Genomic DNA, 24198 nt, shown 5'->3' on the forward strand with positions numbered 1-24198 from the left:
GTTTTATTTTTTTCGCGCGATATAAAACCGCGATGAATTACACGCATACACCCATGTTCGTATATATGTATGCATAAATATATATGATGAAGAAAACAGCAGTATTATATGTAGACTAAGTAAATCTCTTATGACGTAGCAACACGTGAGCTTTGTAATTTCAAGCCTCACTATCTATCTTGACTGATGACAATCCATCAGTTATTAGTGTCATCACGCTTAAGTTTTTGCTTTATATATTGACGTAACTTTTTTTTTTTTTCACTTTTTACACTTATAGGTCACATAAATTTGACAGTTTTTATTTGAAAGGTCTAAAGAACCATAATAGCTAAAATAATAATTTAAAAATAAATTACTGGGTAAATCATAAATAAATATATTTATGTACACAAACATATTTTAGCTGAATATAATATATAAATAATATTTTTTTAATTTAAAATATATCATAGCATTAAAGTATTATATAAATGGAATATCATATTGAATAATAAGATATTAATAATAATGTGGCAAATACAATTCGAATAATATATGATGATTTTAACCGAATGATAATATAGAATAATGACTGTTTTGTTCGAGTTGGATAAATATATTAAATTAATTATTCTTCTTGTGTAATAATGAACATAATTAATAAAATATAATATTTTGTGTTTAATATATTTGTTTAAATTTCTACGTTATGCTAATTAAATCAAACTATGTACCAGTAATTTACGGCTAATAGATAATATTCTGCGTTGATTGAAATTATTTAAAATAATGCAAAGTGCTAATAGGCATCGATAATGTGATTTTATAATGTGAACCAATAATACTCCCGCTCGCTTTGCTGGCTATTAATTAAATTTTTGGCGCTACAGCTTTTTTATGATCAATTTAGTGTTTTAGATTCAAAATATTAAACAAATAATCATATCTTATAACTATATTTAGTTCCTAATATATTATTCTACATTGTATTCATATGAAATCAGCTTTATTTAAAAATATTTGGTAGCTTATTATGTAACTCATGCATAAGTACACCCGGGTCAAGGAAATAACTTCATTTTGGCTATTACTACTTTTTTGAACTTTATTAAGACTTTTCTAACTTGGGTTTGACTCAAATGACTTTAATTTAAGTTAACAAAGTCAAATCCAAGACAACGTGACTTTAATTTGACTGGGTCGGCGTAAATTGCTACTAAGTAAAACAACCTAGACAAAAGGAAGTCAAAAACAAAAGTGTTTTCATATATTGAAATGTGTTATTCAAACTTCGAATCGTCTAATTCGAATTTTTCGTAAATTTTCGAATTATCGTGATAATAGCAGAATTTGTTTTTGAAAGCGGTCGATAACGACTTTAGAGAAATGTGATTATGGATTCAAATGAGTTTGTTAATGAACCCCATAATGAAACGCTATTGAGAAACACAGGACGCCATTTGCTTTTTGACAAATTATTAACCACCGATCGGTAAACGACCGTTTAGGATTCGCTTTGCAGATATGATAAGGTGCGATAATCAGGCATGCGTTGAATTAAATATGGTATGCATTTAGTGACATCGAGTATCATAATACCAATTCCACATGGCCGTGAAACCGTATAACATACTGTTTTATGGTTAGCGCTGATTAAAATCAGCTTCTCATTTATTAACATTGATAGCATGATACATTTAAACATTTTTTTGAATTTGAAAAGAAACTCATATTTATGGGATGTTAAAATTAGAAACTCTATCATGAAAATTTTTCCTAAAGTTTGGAAGAGCTTCTGGTAATGGGATTAATATGAGCGTATTATATATTTAGTAGTTTTCGTAACTAGTGTGGGCAAAAAAAAATGTTCCTGTATCTATTAATACAGAATTTTTTATAAAAAATGTGTAAAATGATTGAATATTAATTGAGAAGATCATAAGGCTACCGTCACCCACCGAACAATAATCACTTTCGTTTCAAAAAAAATGTATGATACGATTTATGTAAAAAGCGCGAAAACTAATTATACATTTTTAAAATTAAAAAATGTACGTTACTGAAAAGAGAGTGACAATAGAATATATTACTCCATCTATCTTGATAGAACGATAAATCTTATCGTCCCTAATTGAATCCTCTATTGAAACCGATTGATTTTGATTGAAAGTCAATCGGAATCGATTGGAACGCTTATGAGAGGTGCTCTCAAGTTTCACTCGAAATCAATCAAAGTTTTTAACCAGAGGTATACATTTTATATTTATATATCTTCTGTCTTGTTCTTATGTATCTTATATATCTAGCTTCCGTAACTTGAGCGACTTTAACAAAGTCTCTTAATTAATTAACAATAAATAGACATAGATTACAGTAATTGTAATAAATATTCTCCAAGCAAAATAAAATATTTGAAAAATTTGTTACTTTTCCTTTGAAGAAAGGGCAAGGAAATATCATATGGAAATCCATAGTAAGTTAACTAAATGGTGTATTCGGGGATTTAAATTTATGATCAATTAAAAGCCGCAGATGTGTATCGTCTGATGAAAATGGCATGGCTCGAGTCAGTGGATCGCACGCCACACATATTCTCCCGTCTGGCGTTTCCGGTAAGCCCCCTTGCGTCACGCGGTATATGATCGATGGCAGGCTAATCGTTCATATTTACACGCCGCAACATGGCCTCTCGGTAAACGATACCGGCGTTGATGTTCCATATTTACTTTATATACGCATCTCTATTAGCCAATGTCTATATATTAAATATATACACATATATGCTATCTGGCCTTTTATTTAGTGTCAGTGTGCTTTAAAAAAAGTACTAGCAATCGAACCCTGTTGAGTTCAAAGGCCCAGAAGGGTTGACTCGCTGAACTCCGACCGGTGTGCTCATCCCCCACGTGCGGTGTTACGGATCGTTGCGTTTTCCAGATTGCTAACGCGCGTGGGCATGTAGAAATTTCAGTGAATTTTACACCGCCGCAGGCTCTCCATTGTCAGCAACCATACAAGAGATAGATAGATTGCGAGAAAGAGACTAGTTGTAGTTTCTATACCGCTTGATTCCAGCTGGAATTTGACAACATTTAACTGTCCTATGCGTACATCCACCCAGAAAATAATGACATGTGCCCAGCACTTTTTAGTACTTGACGTTTATACATAGAGAGGAAGAAGGGGCAAAATATCACCCCAAAAATTTTTAACATGAAAAGTGTTTGGGGCGGGGGATCAAGTGGGCTGCCTAGACTTTGAAAACCTACGAATATTTTTTAGCCAAACGGGTTCGTAAAATTTTTTTAACAGAAATGATTAAAGAATTATGATAAGGGGCAAACTAAGTCACGATTTCAACAGCATTACTAACTACAATTTTTTTGAAAAATAATTTATTCTATGTAAACGAAAATAATTAAAATATAAGTAATCGAGTCATGAAATTATTCGTTGTTACAACGAGTGATTAAAAACTTTGAATTATGTTATTTTAAGGTGCAAATTTTCACAATCAACTCTTTTTTATACTAAATACATAGCGAAAAGTTTCAAAACATAAAGCAAGCGAGAAACATACATTGAGTTTTGTTGGAGGCTCGTTTTACCCAATTTTTTAGGATTTTTTAATTTTGATAGACACAGCAAATTAACACCAGAAACTCAGCAGAAGGAAAAAAAAGTGAAACAAACTGAAAAACTCACATTATAAAAAGCTTTTGAGGGGTTCCATTTTGCCTCACATTTTAAAATTTTTTATTTTTAATGAACAGAACAAATTAAGGTCAAATACTTTTGTATGCCTTTGTTTTCGAAAAATAACGTTTTTTACCATTTTTTCTACAACGATATCTCTCAAACGAACGAACCGATTGAGATATTTAAGGTGGCAATCGACGCGTTTTATTGTTCTACGATTGATCAGATTTTGAAATTGATTTATGGAGTCGTTTTTGAGAAATTTCTAAAATACTAAAATGTTTTTTTTTTTAATTCTTTCGTTAACGGTTTCTCTTGAACGAATGAACCGATTTTGATTGTTGAGGCGGCATTCGACGCGGCTTACAAAGTTTAGAGCTGATTAGATTTTGGAATCAATCCATCGGGCGAATTAAAAGTTATTCGAAAAAAAACATTTTTTAAAAAAATTTTATTTTTGAAATATCTCCAAACGCACCCTACCGATTAAGCTCAAATTTTTAGTGTTTATAGTAAATAACAAGCCGCGTCGAATGACACCTCGAAAATCAAAATCGGTTCATTCGCTCAAAAGTTACAGAATATTTACATACATACATACATACACTCGGACATGATCTTGAATTTAGTCAGAATAGTTTCCTAGAACCTCAAAACGTCGACATCTGTTGGAATTTCGATTTTCACAAATCAGGGTGAAACCAATAACTTCTTGAATTTTTGAAAATTTGCAATTTTCTTAGCGGGAAGTCAAAAAACCAAGGATTTGCAAATTTTTTTCTTTATGGGTCCATTTTGCCCCTCTTCCCCGATATGTTTTTTCTCTTTTTCATTGTAATCAACTGATAAATTAATGACTTGGCTTAATGCAAATGCGTATTATATTTCTACGAGTAATTTATTTTACTGGATAGACAAACTTTGCAGACAAGGGTTTGATAAACCCTAGCAACGTAAAGACGCATAGGGAAGAAAGTGTAAAGGGTGAAAGTATTTTTGGGTTAGATCATTTGATAAATCGATCCACCGAATGTGTACTTATATATTCCATCAAGTTTGTACACCTGTTACCGCATACTGAATCACTTCGTCACTTGTTTTAGGTTAAATCTCAATTTTTTCTTTTAACGTATATTTTTATTGCAGACGTGTTTTATATTTTGCAGTAAAATGAAATTTTTTATTTTAATTTTAAAGACACGTGGATTTTAACATGTAACAGATAAAAAATAAAAAAAATTGAAAGGGATGATATGAAATGGGGGAAGAAAAGGTTGGAGTAATAGAAAATGTAAAACGAAGAAGAAGGCAGAAGCAATCACTTTAGTATATTGCGGTCTTCAGCTGATGCAGCGGCTGTTCAATATGCAAGATACTGAGGATACTCTTTCGCAGGAAGAGAATCTTTCTACTTTCGCAAGCAGAAAAGCCTGCGACTCTCTCGATAAAACTTGCAATGAGATAGAACGGTGAGCTGTTTTCCCAATAGACATCTATTTGAGAGAAATAAAAATAAAATAATACTGTTTTTCCAATCGTTATGCACGCCCGAGACGTAACAATTAATTTACCTTCGTTTACGCCCGTCTAATTGAAAAATCGTCGATAAACGGAAGTCACTTGGCGTATCGAGGCGAGACGGTGTCTAAAGAAAACGACCAAGAAAGTCGCCGATATAAGGAGTAGAGGAAAGTTAATTAAACTCTTGTGGGGGAGACTGTGTGGGGTAATCTTCAGCGATGGCGGAAATTAAAAATGTAAATCCACGTGATTGAAAAACACGCTCAATTTTTTTTTTATTTATACTTTATTATTATTATTATGATTATGACAATATTATCAATACGATTATTAGTAAGATATGAAATAATGTCTAAAAAATAATTACCGTCTTGGTAAAATATTCATCAACTTTGTTTATTTCTGGAAAATGATATTTTTATTCCAATAATTATCGGTTTCCAATCGACGAATATTTTTCCTTTATTTAATTAGTTAATTAAGTTTATTTAGCGAGAGTAAACAATAGATAGTAATAATTGAAAGTGTATTAAACTAATATGAAGGGATATGACATTTATAATTAATGTTCTATGAGTAGTACTCTAGCTGATTTATTACAAGTTAAAAAGTATACAATTTTTTTACTGATACAATTGTTAATTAAATAAATAAAATTAGTGACATTAAACCGAACATTTAATTTGAATCATTATTTTATTATCTTACTATTTTTAGACACTGCTGTGTCAAAGGTGCACACCAAATTGAACAGCAATCGTCATGATTTTTACATTTAAAAAATACAAAATTTGTAACTTATAAATTTTTAAGATCTCCAATGCATCATATTTTGATTATTTATTAATAATAGTTACGAAGCCCACTAATCCGGTGCATCAATTAAATTTGATATTGATTTGAAATAATAAATCCATGTTAATCAAAAGCTTACCAAAAAAATGCAGTACTGTTATTGATAGTGTGTGTTTGACAATTTTTGTCACACTTATTTTTGGAAGAGTGATTTCATGTATTTTTGATGAATTGTCTTGGTCATAACAAAGAATATCAGAATAATTAATTGTGAACTGCAGATATAATATCTTAAAGTTCAAATGATATGGATTATTCAATGATAATTGTGTTTACTATAAAAAATTTTTTACGCATAACATTTCCGATATTTTGACGAAAATAAGTATTCTCAACTAAATACTTAGACGTGTTGCAAATTGTAAGATGATTAATGGTATGAAAAATATTTCTATAATATTATGGGAACTATTCCTATAAAATCGTAGGGACCATCCGTATAATACCGTAAATTTTTTTTTTTTTGCAAAATACTGTAAAAATTTGCCGCATGATATGGTGAGATTCAAATGAAGCTTCTTCGACTATGAATTTGTATTGAAACACTAAATTAAGCTTAAAATTACACTACACTGATAGAAGAATTTATTTGAACCAAATAAAATTTATTAATAGTTAATAAATGGCTTATTTGAATAGAAAATGACACATGAAGCTAATTAAGTAGGGTTATGACAAATAATTTATAATTTCATTTAAATTTATTTTTTTAAATAAAATAATACGTACAGGAATTAATTTAAAAATGATTCAGAATTTTTTTTTTTTATAAAACAATATTTAGTTGATTATATTTTGAATTTGTTACACTAGAGAGTATACTGAAAGGTATTGTAAACAGAAAGTGGCGCTGTAGATAAAAATCACAGTGATGTTTACTCAAATTTGAGATTTATTAACTATTAAAAAATCTATACTTGAGGCAAATAAATACCCGGGAAAAAAAATTTTTATAAATGCTTAGATAAAATTAAATATGAGTTTTGGTTTGATCTAATTTTATATAGTTATATATAACTTTAAAAGTAATATGTACAATAATTGTCATGAAAAAAAAAAATAATTGTCATGAAAAAAAAAAAAAAATAAATAAATAATAATCTTGCCGGCTATTGGACTCGACCCCGCGTGCTTCTGGTTCGTAATCTTAGTTGTTGTCCAAAGTGCCGTATCTCACACTTGATATCGGAAGCTAATTGTATTTATTTAAATTCGAATAAACTTAAGAAAATTAAAAACATCAATAAATGATTGGTTACGTTATCAGCATTGTAGTAAATTATATTATTGTTCATAGATTCAGGAAACAATTAACGGTATACCCACTAATAGCGGGACAATAAAGAGTTCTTTTGGTAAATTGAAAAAAAAATTAGAAGTTATAATTTTTTAAACTTAACTAAAATTTTTTAAATTTTATATCCTAGTTCTTTATAACTTAATTCATTGCTAAAACTTCAAAATTTTTCTGGTGTCATACTGTTTTTAGTTTTGGTAATGTATTTCTAAGAAATTTGAAAAAAGTTTGTATGCTTTATAACATTTATGACTGTGGTAAATTAAAACAATTTTATAGACTTTATAAAATATTATGAATCATTGTTAAATTAGTTCTTCCGAATAATCTTACATTATGTGATCATATCTGAATTATTTCAAAAAATGTGATGATTCTACTCGCACATCTTAATATTACTCATTCAGAACTTCCTATTAGATAGAATTTCTTAGACCTCAATTATATAAAGTTTTATAAAATTATATCAAAAATTTTCGTCCGAATGTATAAATATGTATGATTTTATATAAAATAGTATAATTATATATATTTATATAAAATTATATATATAAATATATAATTATACATATTCTTATGAAATTAAATTAGAAAGATTTATATAATTATATATAAATATATATAGTTATATAAGACTATATATAAGTTCATATAAATATATATTTTCATATACAGTTAAACATAAAAATTTTAAAAAAGTTAGATATAATCATATAAAATTATATAGAATTTTTTTTCCAGATACTTATTTCAGCCAAATAAGGCTGAAAACTGTTTCAAATAAATGCATTTATTAATATCAAAAAAATACTTTTATCAGTGTACTATACAGAGATAACTTTCATGCACGAATAGATATAGATATAAATATAGACTTGTTTTTATGTTTAGTAATATTTCTGTGTATTGTAGAAGTGATTTCTACACTTTTCTTTAAATTAATATTTTCATGATAGTATTAGAACCATTCCCATAATTATAGGAACTATTCCTATAATTATGGAAAACATTCCTATAATTATAAGAACTGCTTCCATAATTTATGGTCTTAATTCTTATGATGGTATAGAAAAAAAATTTCATAAAATTATGGGAACCGTTTCCATAATTTTCTTTCCGTGTAGTAATTGAGAAATTATCTTACAACTTGCAACACGTCTAAGTATTTGGTTGTGTATACTTTGTTTCGTCAAAATAAGGGAAATGTTATACGCAAAAAATGATTTATAGTAAACACAATTATCATTAAATAATCAGTATCATTTGGACTTTAAAATTTTATATTTACAGTCGACAATTTGTTATTGTGTTTATTCTTTTCCATGACCTTGCAAATTCAGTATAAATACAGGAATCTCTCCCTTCCAAAATCAGTGAAACAAAAATTGTAGAACATACACCATTAACAGTAGTACTGTATTTTCCAGTAAGTTTTTTAATAACATGGAGTAATTATTTTAAAATAATATCAAATTAAAATGATGTTAATTTTAAAGTATTGATAATTAATATGTTTTGGATTTTTACATTATAATCTTACACTTTATATTCAAACTAACAGATATAAAAGTCCATAGAACCAACAATTGGAAAATGTCGAAAGTCATATTTGCATTCATTGCACTACTCGTCATTATTGTCATGATGGAAAAGACAGCCGAGGCTTGCGCTGGATTAATGGGCACGGTGACTATTATTAATGAATGTTCAAAATATGATGCGTTAATGATCTTAAAAATTTGTAAATAATAAATTTTATATTTTTCAAGTGTAACCATCATGACGACTGCTGTTCAAAGTGGTGTGCTCATTCAGATTATCTCGGCATTCGATACTGCAGTATCGAGACTAAATAAAATAATAACCTGCGTCAGAATATTGAGACTACATGAGTCTACAGGGTGATTTGTTATTGTTTTTATCGATAAATAAATGAAAATACTCAATGAAGCATACATTTTGATTTTTTGTGGTTTTATAATATAAATCATTTTCTCTGTACCTTTTGCCATGACCATAAATTAAGAGGGTATTCTCGTTTAAAATGATTAAAAAATTGATTTTCAGTTTTTTTTGTATATCGTCGAAGTTGAGCCCTTCAAGAAGATACCAAATAATAAAATTTTTTTAATCACAATTATTTATGGAATAATGAACTGTGCAAAAAGAATCAGTCCATCACACGGAAAACAATAATCGGTAGCGGCTACCGATTATTTCGGTTCTGCTGATTAGTTTCAGAAATTTTTTTTTTTTACATTTAATTACTATAAATCTGATATATATGCGCATTTTGGATTCTACGTATGACACCTGAGGCGAAATGGACCAGCTGAAAAATGAATTCAATTTCTTCATGCGGTGTCAAATAAAATTACCCCGGTGTAAGAGGCGTCATTCGGCGGTGTCAAATCAATGTAAATGCAGAGCAATACCGGTGTAAAAACGGAATAAACTGTGTCCGCACATAGTATTAACTTTGAAAATTTCATGAAACACAAAAAAAGTTTACACATACACGTTCACACAAACTCGTAGGCACACACTCAGACGCGCACACACATTCAGATGTACAAACACATTCGGACACTCTTGGACGCACACACACATTCAGACGCACACACACTGACACCAAAAAAATCGGTAACAGCTACTAAATGAATTGTCAACTACTACCGAAATAATCAGTAACAGCTACCGAAAAAAAATCGGTAACTGCTACTAATTGATCGGTAGTGGCTACCGATTATTTTCTATGCCTTTGTTTTCGAAAAATAACGTTTTTTACCATTTTTTCTCCAACGATATCTCTTAAATAAATCGACCAATTGAGACGGTTAAGGTGGCAATCGACGCGATTTATTGAGTTCTACAGCTAATCAGTATTGGAAATTGATGTATCTAGCCGTTTTTGAGAAATTTCAAAAAAACTTGAAAAAATTTTTTTTTAATTCTTTCGGTAACGGTTTCTCTTGAACGAATGAACCGATTTTGATGATTGAAGTGTCATTTGACGTCGCTCATAAAGTTTCAGAACCCAGTTGATTTTGGAATCAGTCCATCAAGCATATTACAAGTTATCCAAAAAAAAACATATTTTAAAGAAGTTTATTTTTGGAATATCTCTGAACGCAACCTACCGTTCAAGCTCAATTTTCCTCAGCTTTTGGATATTGGAAAGTCGCCTCGAATGACACTTTGACGATCAAAATCGGTTCATCCGTTCAAAAGTTACAGATATTTACATACGTACATGCATACACTCGGACATCATCTTGAAATCAGTCAGAAAAGTTTTTTAGGACCTCAAACTGTCAAGATCTGATAGAAATTTGATTTTTGACAATCGGACCGAAACCAACAACTTCCCGAATTTTTGAAAATTTTCAAATTTTTTTAGCGGGAAGTTAAAAAAACATAATAAATGGATAATTAGCAGCACGCCTAAGTAATCAAATGCGTATACTTTGTTATTTTAATGTGAGGAAAACTTATGCGTAAAAAATGTTTTACAATAATCGCAATCATCATCAAATAATCAGTATCATTTGAACTATAAAATATTATATTTACAATCATTAATTTATTATTGTGTTATTCTTCTACATGTCCTTGGATTTTCAGTATAAATACAGAAATTCATCTCTTCCAGTATCAGTGAAACAATAATCGTAGAACATACACCATCAACAGTAGTACTGTATTTTACGGTAAGTTTGTTAATAATATAGAGTAATTATTTTAAAACGATATCAAATTTAAATGATGCTAAATTGAAGTGTTGATAATTAATATGTTTTGTATTTTTATATCATGATCTTATACTGTATATTTAAACTAACAGATATAAAAGTTCAAGAAACCAATAATTACAAAATGCCAAAAGTAATGTTCGCATTCATTGCATTACTCGTCATTATTGTCATGATGGAAAAGACTGCCGAGGCTTGCACCGGAATATTGGGCTCGGTAAATATTAAAATTATGATGCATCAAAGTTCTTGAAAATTCAAAAATAATAAATTTTATATTCTTCAAGTGCAACGAGCATGACGACTGCTGTTCAATGTGGTGTGCCCATTCAGACTTTTTTGGCCTTCGATACTGCAGTGTCAAGACAAAATAAAATAATAAAATTATGATTAAAATTCAGTGCCGGGTTTAATTTTACGTTTTTTATTTATTCAATTAGTATTTGTACTAATAAAAAAAGTGTATACTTTTAGTAAATCAATTATGATAATACTTATTGAATATTCATTATTTTTTTCAATTCTCTATGATAATTTAATTTACCCTATTGGATTATTAATGTTCATTGTTTACTGGAGTTAAGTAAAAGTAGTTTAAGTAATAACAGAAGAAGAATATTTATTGATTACAAGCCGATAGTTATTAGCCTACAAAGCTTAACGTCCACATATTACGTTGTCCTCGATTATTTTATCAAAATATGTGTACAATTGCTCTTCACATGTTCGTTAAGGAGATCAAAAGTTATAAATGATATCGAATGATATTCAATGCCATAATTTTTTTATGCTTACATTAAGCACACGCTGTTATATAATTATCAAATTGATAAGCTGATAGTAAAACTATTTAAAATATTATTTTTCATTCATTCTTTTTTTATCCGACTATATCACACGATTATGAGATTATCATTTTGCACTACAATGATAAGCTTAATTGAATAATTTTTTTATATGATGCTATTACATCACACACAATAATTACTTCACAATATCAAATTTCGTTTGCATCAATATCATCAATTTTGAGCATTCAGTTTTAATCTATTACACGGAGAGAAATTTATGGTAACAATAACAGTATATTATGGGAATGGTTCCCATAATGCATGGTAACCGATTTTTTTGAAATGTTGATTATAGGAACGGCACCCATAAATATTATGGTAATCATTCCTATAATTATGGGTATAATTCCCATATGGTATCGGAATAGTTCCTATGGATTATGGTAATCGTTACTATAATATTACGGTAATGTTTACCATGATATTATAGCAACCATTACCGTACATTATGGTAATGATTACCATAATATTATGGTAACTATTGCCATAATATTATGGTTGTTTACCATAATATTATAGGAATAGTTACCATAATATGTAGGGCTTATTCCCATATACACTTAGGAACCATTACAATGTGGTTATAGGATTGGTTACTATTTGCTTATGGGAACTATTCCTATGAGTATGGTAATCATTACCATGATTCTTTCACATGCGATATGGGAACTGTTACCATAATGATAGGAATTGTTCCCATATTTATGGATACTTTTCCCGGAAAATATGGATCTATATCCCATAATCTCAAGTAATTATTTCCATGTAATCTCAAGTAATCATTTCCGTGTAGGTGGAAGGATTTGAATTTCCCGCCTTTAAAGCTTTTTTTTGATTGGTCGCGCGAAAAAATTTAGTGGCAGACAGGATTGTTAGCATTAGGGAGAGAATCTTCCTCAATTCAGGGAGAGTGTTACAATACGGAGAGTCAAATTAGGTAGATTCTACTGTAGTTTTCATGTTATTTAAAAAAAAATTCAGGAAAAAAAAATTTTTTTAGGTTTTCGTGGTATAACTTAATATTCGCTCGCTTGATTTGCTAGCAGTTTTTGACAATGTAAATTAAATAATAACAATACCTGATGATTTTAAATTATTCTTATTCCTTTCATTAGAGAAAAAATTACATCTGTTGAATATAAAAATAGCTGTACAAAATAACATAAATTTTCCTGTTTGTTTTTATTCATACATGCAACTATACAAAGAATGGATAAAAATGCATTGCTAGCATAAAGTTCGATAAACATATTTTTGTGTCTACTCAAAAGATATCTTTTGCATTTTTATATAATATATTTCCTCAATATAAGGAAAGTCACTGTGCATAAAAATATATATCAAATAAAAAATGTCGGTTATTATCAAATAAATAATCAGTTATATTTAAATTTTGAAATTTTATATTCAAAGTTAATTATTATTTTGATATTTTTCTGTATGACGCGGTCTTACTATTAATACACGAATTCAACACGAAAGAAATCAGTGAGGCTAAAATCATCTTATCTATGCACAGTACCATTGAAATTTCCAGTAAGTTTTGCATCGACATTTAATTATTACATTAAAAAAATTTAATGCTTATTTAATTCTAAATTGAAATATTGTTAGTTGATAGGTTCTATATTTTAATAATAATCTCATACTTTGTATTTGAACTTACAGATTAAAGTTCAAGATATCAATAACATAAAGAATAAAGATGTCAAAAGTAATATTTGTCTCTGTTGCACTCCTCATTGTTATTGTAATGATGGAGCATACTGTTGAAGCTTGCAAATCAGATTTTCGTGACGTAAGTATTTTAAAAAATAATTAAAAAATTTTTAACGTTTCAAAAATAATTATTGTTCCTTTTTTTTTTTTAAGTGTCTCAATCATGACGACTGCTGTTCAGGGGACTGTGCAAAACATTTAGATTTTCTGGGTGTTTGGTTTTGCGCTCCTCGTTTTGGATAAAAAAAATAATTACACTTGTATATACAGTTTTTCGCGTCATATATATAACTTAATAAACTCCTATATTTAATAATTTAATCAAAAACATTTTAAGTGCCCTATTTATAGCTAGAAATTTTGCGTTTAATTTAACATCAATCGGGTGTTCTGCACAAAAAAAAAATATAGGAAACTTTATTTCAAAATATGAGTGAAAATTACTAAATTCCTATTGTCAACCTAAAATGCTATTGAAATTGTGTAATTTTTACAATTTTTAGAATTTAGTTTTTTTTTGTATTTAGTAATTTTTATTTGTGGAATATGAAAAAAAATATGAAGTACATTAGTAAACTTGACTATATATTTAGTAAATTTTACTGTAATTAGAATAGAAATCAATAAAATAAAATTTTTATTATTACTTGTTATTATTTTGATTATTATTGTTATTATTTACGTCATTTGTATTGATGATAGTACCAAATTTTTATTTTCAAAATACCACTTGTTTTGACCGAGATTCGAACCCTGATCTCCCGCGCACAAGTCCTTTCCTAAGTCTATCGGTCTGTTGTCTCTTTTTAATGAAGGTCTCTGAACTTGTAACACATATTCGTAAACGCTATCCCTACCAACGTTTGATTTTATCGATCTGCTTTGGAAAAATTACAAGCCGTTTAGTAATTTTTGGTTACTGTATACTAATAAGTACTAAGAGCAATGCACTTATTGATTTGCATCAGTACTTTTTATTAAAATGTTTCGAGACTCGTTTTCTCCATGTACATTTTTATTTGTTAATTCCATATATTGCGTTTGCTTTGGTCGCTACCATGAATTTCATGTTAATAGTTATGGACTTCGAATCTGTAATTTTGGCATTTATGTCAGTGAAAATTTAACAAGTTCATAGTATTAAAATTAACTAATACATATGTGTTAATCAATGTTAAATTTGTAACAAATAAATTATTTGAATTTAGCTATTGAATTTATCAAACTTACAAAAAGTTACTAAAAAATATGAAACTTATCTTTTACTAAGTAGAAAAAAAAAAATTTTTTTATTCATTAAACTTTGTTTCAACATATAGCTAATCTCTCTAAAGTATTAAGGCTCGATTGTACGCTACTTAAACAACAATTACTAAAAAAAAATCGATGAAATATTTAAAACTTTTTACAACTCAAACTCGGATAAATTAAATCCGATGAATTAAATTGAACCGAGCATTAAGCTTAATATCAAATTTACTTGAATAACTCTATTGTTTAACCTCAAGAATTTGTTGGCTCCATTAAACAATAATAAGGCTATTCTATTAAAAGATGAGCTATAATAATTCACCGAGATTGCGTGATTTCTGGCGTGAGTCAGAAATAATATAAGATCATCATCATATACCAAGGTCGTTATATACATCCATAACTTTTCTTAGAGTGTGTTAAATTGGCGCATTAAAGCAACCTAGTATAACAGAAGCCGGCCCGTTTAGACCGAGGATCCTTTATATGCCTGGATCTTTGATATGTCGCATGCCTATGACATGCCAGTGCGACCCTTATTTCCTCTGTTTCTCATACTTTACTGCGACCCTTACACCAGTTTAACATCTGAGAGTAGACGAGGGTTGCGTGGTACTAGAGTGATTTTCGCCGTAGGGTTTGCGTTTTCTCCATGGTCGCGTCCTTGTCTGTTTACGCTCCGATTGCCAGGGCCGACAAGGTATCCAACTTTTGCGGGTGTGCCTACTTTTTTTTAAATTTTATTTTCCACCATTTATCTATATATATATTCAATAATAACACACAATAAATTACTATAGCTACAAATGTATGTCCGAACACTGCGGGTGCAGTTTTACCATATATCCTTGCAGCAATTCAGTACAAATGCACGCCACACCCGAGTGAGACTGCGCGTGTTAATTCCACTCGCATAAATCCCAAGATTAAGGGCATACGTTATACTTAAGTAAATGTGACTCGCGTGTTTTCTTTTATTTCTCATTATTATTATATTTTTTATTTTGCTACTGGGCTTTTTACAAATAGATGCCTCGATGGTTGCCAAGTAATATATGCACACCCCCTTATATATATATATATATGAATCTCTCGACGCACCAACCATCTCTTTGCTTTTATTCTGTATGACTCTAACTCTAAAGTGGCTGAGGATTAACGGGTTGGGAATTTCGAAGCTGATTTGCACGTTCTTAACGAAGTATGTGGAACAACTTTTGGTGTTGTTAAGGCTCTCGTAAATTCGCTCAAGGACCATATACTCAAGTATAACAACACTTTGAAAGTTTACTTTGTCATTTCAAAGTCACTGGTATATTATATTTATACATACATAAAAAGTGTGCAATGTGTATATAAATTTTGGTTTGTTGCGTATGTGGACTTATTTACGCTTAGTATTTAAAGTTGACGAGGGTCTCCTCCTTGTAACCGCTTGTATTGGTCTCATCTAGCTGGAGGCTGCCAGAGGAAGAAATGAATGATGCACAAATCATCTGACAATGAGATATTTATGAGAACGAGCATTCATAAGTGGTTAAGGTAATTTCAAAAATGGATGCTTTTTATTACCATCCGAAATAACCGTAGCGAACGCAATTGTGAGCTCGTATATTTTGCAGGATCGTTTTATGGATTAATGTGGCTAAGCATATATCGAGTGTAGAACTATAAATATCACGACTGAAATAAATAATATTTTCAAAGGCAATCATGAAGAGTTTCAATGCATTGGGATTAAATCCATGGACTGAGTTATTTCGATAAGATTAAACCTGTTGATCATTGATTGTTATTTGTGTCAGGAAATAGATCCGGAAACTATACTGTGGATTGTAGTATACTATTGATTGGCCAACAAAGAAAAGCCCAGTGGACCAAGACAAGCGTCTTTATCCCACGAAATCGTCTCGAGAATCCTTCGAATTCTCTTATTGACTTCTTGAGACACACACAAAGGAGCTTTGCTGACATATATAGAGAGTATAGTCACTTAGTTATAAGTTTGTCTTGTTAGAATGCGACGCGCAAGTTTCCGTATTCCCTATATTATATATCCACTTCTTGCTCTGTCACACTGAACAACCGACTTTGCCTTCTATATACTGTGTCCACCCAAGTCAATGTGTCTGTGCATGTCCACAGAACGACGTTGTGCTTAGTGAAATTGGCAATGCTGACGACGGCACTAACAGCTCGAACTTGTCATCATCATTCTCTACACCCCACACCTGTCTGCTCAGAGTGTTAACACGTGTCAAATTTCGTACCCAACTCGTGTGCAGAAACCCTATTCTACAAAGCTCTAGATACTAATACAGCAACCATATCATACTCTCTCTATATATTCCGCTTTCTCAATTTCACTCTCTTGGTCCAAATCCACGCAAGCTTGACTCGAATCTCGAGCTGTCTGTATAGAGTAGACGTCAGGGGTATTCTATTCAGTAACGAGCGGAAACGATCGCTCACACGATGCTATGAGAGATCTTTCGAATATGAGCTTCATAACTAACACGATTGATAGACTAACTGACCAATTGACCGCCCGACAGACTGACCGACCGGTGACGTAATCGAATTGCGTTCGATGGATAACGAGATGTCGTATTTAGCGATATCGACATCTGGGTTCTGTCAGTACCAAGAAACGCAACTACTGTTTCTCATAAAAACAAGAAAAAAAAATTAATAATCAAATGTCACATTTTTTGTAGGGGTGTGCGAATATTCGAATTTACAAATTATTCGACACGTATCGAATTGAGTTATTTGATTTTTTTTCGAGTTTCGAATCAAATAGTTCGAACAATTCGAATAGTTCGAATTATTGCAGAATTTCATATATTGGAAATTTGAGAAAATTTTACCATAAGATGTCATGTTTAATTTAAAAAAAAGCAATTTTCGATTTAAAATAAGAATTATATCTTTTCATTTCGAGTATGGCCAAAAGTCACTTTTTTCACAATAATAGTTTTTCAGTCAAATTTTTATCATTTTAGTAATGAGTTATGAAAAAATGATTCTAATTAAGGCAAGTAACTCGAACAGGATAACTTTTCATAATTCAAATGGTTTGAATCATTCGAATACTTCGAATATTCTATTAGAATTTCGAATTAAATGCCACTATTCGATTCGATTTCATTCGAAAAGGGGAAGGGGGCGTGAAATGGGGCCCTTAAGAAATGAGAGCTTATATGTAATATAAATGTCAGCCCATTTTGCCCCCTATGGGTCCATTTTGCCCCAAACTCTCCTAATATGGGAAGGGGGTGGGGTGGGCCTCTTAAATTTAAGGAGCCCATTGTGCCCCCCTCCCCTACTATTCGCACGCCCCTAATTTTTCTGCAAATTTTTTTTTAGTTATATGCAAAAAAAAAATTAAAGTTTCATCTACAAAGCGAAGTGTTTTATAATTTTGTATTGATCCTTGACATAATGGAAAAAAAATTCACCCTATTAGAAAATCGTTTAGGCTCACAAGTTTGTCGTATAATTTTTTTCATTTTACATGCTGCAGAGAAGTCTTGTGATGAATATATTTTCTCTATCCTCTGTACAAATTTAGTGGCCGCGAAATTAAACTCACGTCAATGATGAAAACTACTAGCTATTTTTTTTTTTTTTTTTTTTTTTTTTTTTTTTTTTTCATTTATATTTTGCTATATACTGAGTTTTTTTCAGCTAAATTTACGTGGCAACCAATTTCTGATGCAATTTGTAGTGAGCTTCAAACTCGACAATTTTATTCTCGTGAAAACTCGATATTGAACGTCACTAATAATTTTTTTTTTTTATTTTTTCCATATTTTTTTATACAATAACAAAATAACGTTTACAAGTATACAGCTTCACTTTTTCAATATCATTTTAAATTGATAAAATAAAAAAATGCATTCATAAAAATTTTAAATTCAAAATCAACATTTCCTGTTTTTTATAATTTTAATTACCGATATGTTAAATTATTATTTTATTTTTTATTTTCATAAATTTAAAACGCGGTTATTTTTTTCTCTTTAATACAAAAAAAAAAAAATATATATATATTTTAATAAAAATTAAAAAGATAAATTGAATGAGATATAGTCGTAGTTTTATAATCAAGAGAGTTGTAATTTTTAGAAGCAAATGGTTAGCTTTTATCCAACACAGGTTAGCAATTAGAGGTCGATAATAAAAGCAATTTGCTTTTTAATCGTCTGTTAATAACCACAATAAATTATATATATATTTTTTATCAATTTTCACGATTATTATCATTTTTTTTTATTCATGTAATTACAGCAGTGAATTACTTAAAAAATTTATACGAACATTAGTTGCATTTATTTAGCCGATTATTTTTTCTTTGCAATTAAACTTTAATATCTCAAGTGCATTTTATTTCTTTACGTCTCTTTCTCATGAAATAGTCTAAAAAGAAAATTTCTACGAGGATTTCTTTTACGTATACTCTTAGCTACCTCACGCCGAGTGAACTGCTAAGTTTAACGACTCGTTAGGTGCTCGTACCTGGTGCTGACATTATACGGTGCGTTGTAAATACCCACGCACACATCGTAGTATACATCAGTAGTCGTTTATACTTATATAAATTTACCAACACATTAAACACATACATACCAATTTAAAGTGTACACACGTGGCTTTTAGTGGATTCGAAAATAAAAGTACACAGACATCCTCATGTTGTAGAAGTCGACAGGTATGCTAGTGAGTAAAAAAATATCTGGACTCGAAGAATTTAAATCGGGTATTTTTTTTATCTACCATGAATGCTCAATACATTGTATTCAGAATCCAGAGACTATGCGTCTTACGTATATACATATATATATATTTTTTTTTAAATGCTCGGGGGCAAAGTATATAGCGGTCATGGAAAAGATTCTCGTGTGGGCTTGTGTGTCTTCTTGTGCTTGATGGTCTATGGGAATAATATATATACCGTAACACACAGAAGGGGTTTACATCAAAAGGATTATCCTGTGATTAATGCCTGAGACGCAACAGATGCGTGACTCGTAGAGAAAGCCGAAAAAGGGGCCATGGAGGTAGCAAAGAAAAAAAAATTTCCTCAGCGCATCCTACTGCTTTGTATTTTATTCTTTGAATGGTTTAAGGCGTCACTCTTACTATTCCGCGCCTTGCTACTGGTATTTTTATGCTTTCAACAGCCAGATAGATATATATGTGTATAGTATATAGTATACGTAAAGATAGGTCCCTAGTTAATGTACATATAGATTTTCATTTAAATTCTATACGATGTAATGCAATAGGTAGGGATTTGTTGTCACGATGATGATTTATATACATCTGTCAAATCAAAACATTAAAAATGAATCGGTGGATTTAGTGACAGTGTAATGTAACTTTATCATATCAGTGAGCATATAAATTGAAATTCAATCTATTTATCTCACTGGTTGAGACTAGAGACTATCTACATTAATCTCCAGTACCGCGTATGCATGAGTATATAGCTTTAAACTGAACGGCGTACCGGGTTTATACTAGGGTAGTAGAACTACCACCGCAGTACGTATTTGCATATTTGCTACGTACTTACTCTCAGGGCATATCGATTTGAATCGTGTCTCTGCATACGGAATCTACCTACATGCTGATGTCTCTCTACTTGCTGCACAAACTGTGCCAATTGTCGAGGCAAATAGTTTATTGTCTATGAATATGGCTGACACCCGATTGTTCTCAGTCCAACCAGGTCTCTAGGTTGCCATACATTTTATCGATAATAATATTGAATTTTTTTTTTATGGCTCACAAGATAAAGGTCCAGAGAAATTCATACGATTTCATGAAATCCAATGCCAAACGATCTCATTTTCTAGGCTATAATTCTTTAGTCACTAGTTTTCTGGTTTCTCCAAGAACTAAAATCATGAGCAAGTGCTCGATAACGTTATATACATTACAGATTTTTTTATTAAAATTTGAATATTGAACGATAATTTACAAATTATCGAGTAACATATTCCTTCCGGAAATTTTATCGGGAGACATTGTTTTAAATGATCACCAAAGTCAAAAAACAAATTCCAGTTCGAACCTCAAAATACTGCGTGAAGTATTTGAGGGACAAGTTGGACTTTGGAGATTGAGAACTGTGGAAATTAATTCCAGTTTAGGCAATGTTGTAGTTACGGGCGGTCTTACGTAATTTTGGGCTAAACTAGTAGAAAAAAAATTTGCGGGGACTTCAAAATCCTCATAATATAAAAAAATTTACTGCTCCAGATTTAGGCCTCAATTTCTCAAATGACGTAACCTACGTAGGTCCCCTCACTTTTTTTCAGAAGAAATAAATACTTTAGACCGAGAATCTCAAAAAAATTTACCCAAAAATAAATAATTAATTACGAATTTGCAGAAAAATTACCGGAACCTCTATAAAGTATAACAAATGAAAATGAATATTCATTTTTATTTATATCCATTAAAAAAATATATAATGGCTACTTTGAGAAAATAGTTAACCCAAGAAAAATTCAGTATACATTTTTTGAATCAAAATTCAAAAATTTATTGGGGACAAAATGTTTGATATTGTATTCTATATTATTTAGGAAGCTTAAAAAAATTTTTTTTGAGACCTATTAAAAGTTTGTCCAGGAATATATAAAAACGAATAATAATAATAATAAATTAATGAATTTATTTTATTTTACATATAAATTTTTGTAAGAACTCAGATTTTTTTTTCAACTCGAAAATTTTTCAGTCCAGAAAACGATAATTTATTTTTTGAGGATTTTGAGAGCTTCGTTAGAATTCAAAATCGATGAAGAGTTTGCATTTAGATCTCATAATTCTCACTGAAGATTTAGAGTGCCAATATCGTATCATTTTTCGCCAGGTAAACAAAAGATCAAAGGAATTGAATTTTTTGAGGTCCAAACTCGAATTTGTTTTCTGACTCGCAATAAATATCTCAATATTCATTCTAGACACTAACTTTTTTTTAATCAATCTCTAAGTACTAAAGGTTACTTTTTATTTTCATTGTCATATCGACTTTTAATTAACAGAAAAAAATTCGAGAACGTTCATCGAACTCACATCAATGATTAAAAGTATCTCAAGTTACAGTGCACGAAATCATATGACAGCAAACAGAACCTGATATATTTATATATATATATGTGTGTGTGTGTGTGTGTAAGCCAACCATGGTGTCACCGTCGCATTCTATTTACTCCACCCACTAGCTTACTTCTTGACACAATGTCCATGTCACCGGAATCTTGGCTTCTCGTTCCTTCTCCTCTACTCCTTTAGCCACGGATGCTAATCTTGTAGCGAGCCACCGAGACCACGAGTTCACGCTTTTAGGAGACTAAGACCACCAACCAGAAATTTATGTTCTTCCTCGCCTTGTTGTCCCTTTTACTCTCACCTCTACGATGCACACGAGTTCACACAAGAGGATTACTTGTGGCCAGACGTCGACTAAGAGCCTACTATTTGTAACGTGAATAAATTTTTGGCTAAATGTCAACGACCGTACTCATATATATCTATATATATAAACCCATATTTCTATTTACTTCATACTATTGTGATGACATCTAATAAATTATTTTCCATGATGAAAACATCTAACTATCATTTCCGTTATTATATCTGTCAGAAAAAAAAAGACAACGTCGTCGCTTCATCCGTATGTCAAATGACCTTTTTCAAGCTCCCTATTTGTTCCTTAAAAGCTTAAGGTACATGGACCAGAACTTTTTACGATTTTTTTTATGACTCGGCTTTTCTTCCCTACTAAAAAGAATATAGGCACATATAAGTATATATATATATATATATTAGTAAGTCCACTATGGTGGCTAACGGTAAAATCAAGTTGCTCTTCGACATCGCGTGTTCTTATCCCTATGACTTTGCAGTAAATCCCCAAGACTGTGACTTTTCCCTCACGAATGTCTGGCATCCACAGCACACAAAGACAAAAAGACTCATGAAGAAAGTGAATGTACTATCTAATGCAACTATACAAAGCCTTAGGGTACAACCATTTGTATGACCAACGCATAAACACACACACCCATACACACACATACATTAATACTATTATATAATATAAAGGCTATTATATGTCCATTTTGCATTTAACTTTCTGGCATATGACTCCCAAGACTTAACGCGGTAGCGTCGTGGCGCTGACGTCGCTGCGCTAAACTTGACGTTATATGCCCGTGAATTAGCATAATGCAACAGCAAGGTGCACTTTGAGTTTAATTTCATTTATACGATTTGTCCTTGTCAGATTAGCAACTCTCTCGGCAGAACCAGAGATGGTTACAACTTGGCTATATAATCTAGACCCAACCTTATGGCCATGAGTTTGGATAATCAAATCAACTTAGACTACTCACTTGGCCTCGTCAGCTCTAACCTCAAAATCCGGTGACCCAGAGAGCCACCGAATACGTAGTAAAGTTTAAGTTGGAATTTACAGAAATATCAATCTATTTAATTAAATGCTTACGGGTATTATTTAATCATTGTTACTATTATATATATATATATATGTATGTATTGTTATATATATGAAACAAGGTATCCTGTCTGGTTATTAATTTGGAAATAACACGTCATTCAATTAATACCGCCCGCAGCAATCAATTTGACACATGTGTTCTCATTCGTCATGCCTATTTCCCGAAATCGAAGAGCCGTGTTCGAAACGTTACCGGCGGGGTCGCATCATAGAATCCCCAATGTGTCCGGTCATAGTATCGATTGTCATGCTAGAGATACAATATCTCGGAAGTTGTGATCTACATACAAGTTATTTTTGACACACAATTTATCTTTTATCTGTACATATATATGTTTATAAATATATTGAAGTGTTTATTAAAATGAAAAATACTGAATTGATAATAAAGTTTTATGGGCTTTCTGTTATTAATTAAATTTATTATTTGGGGGAATCGTAAACACACGTCAGACCTTGATATAATGTACTCAGGTTACTATTCAGCGGCAACGAACTCAAGAGACCGATCGTTAAAACGACCCTTCTTTTCTTTAGCCTCCCTTACCGCACACTTTGTCTCGGCACTCCCTCGTCTAACCCGTGTACTTTCTTGCATTAAGCTACACCATCAGACACGCGATTCACCTAAGTGAAACCGTGATATAATAATATAATGTATATATACAGAACTAAAGAGTGTACATTATTGCTTGGTTATTATAAAAAATTTTATAAATTCAACTGGAAAGT

The 24198-nt window shown here is 30.7% G+C and overlaps 1 protein-coding gene and 2 long non-coding RNA genes across 5 annotated transcripts in view; 2 read left to right on the forward strand and 1 right to left on the reverse strand.

Moving 5' to 3' along the window:
• The window catches only part of LOC103579954 (protein slit), a 273029-nt gene that overhangs the window by 185182 nt on the left and 63649 nt on the right, over nt 1–24198 (reverse strand). The window lies entirely within an intron of this gene.
• Nucleotides 11018–11599, forward strand: LOC128667742 (uncharacterized). The gene is made up of 3 exons (XR_008403669.1): nt 11018–11064; nt 11199–11323; nt 11394–11599. It is a non-coding gene; the product is annotated as an uncharacterized LOC128667742 (long non-coding RNA).
• On the forward strand, nt 13441–13971 carry LOC103579953 (uncharacterized). Its single transcript, XR_549570.1, has 3 exons — nt 13441–13493; nt 13626–13755; nt 13830–13971. It is a non-coding gene; the product is annotated as an uncharacterized LOC103579953 (long non-coding RNA).

This window comes from Microplitis demolitor, chromosome 5, assembly GCF_026212275.2.
Source record: "Microplitis demolitor isolate Queensland-Clemson2020A chromosome 5, iyMicDemo2.1a, whole genome shotgun sequence".
NCBI classification, from domain to species: Eukaryota; Metazoa; Arthropoda; class Insecta; order Hymenoptera; family Braconidae; genus Microplitis; species Microplitis demolitor.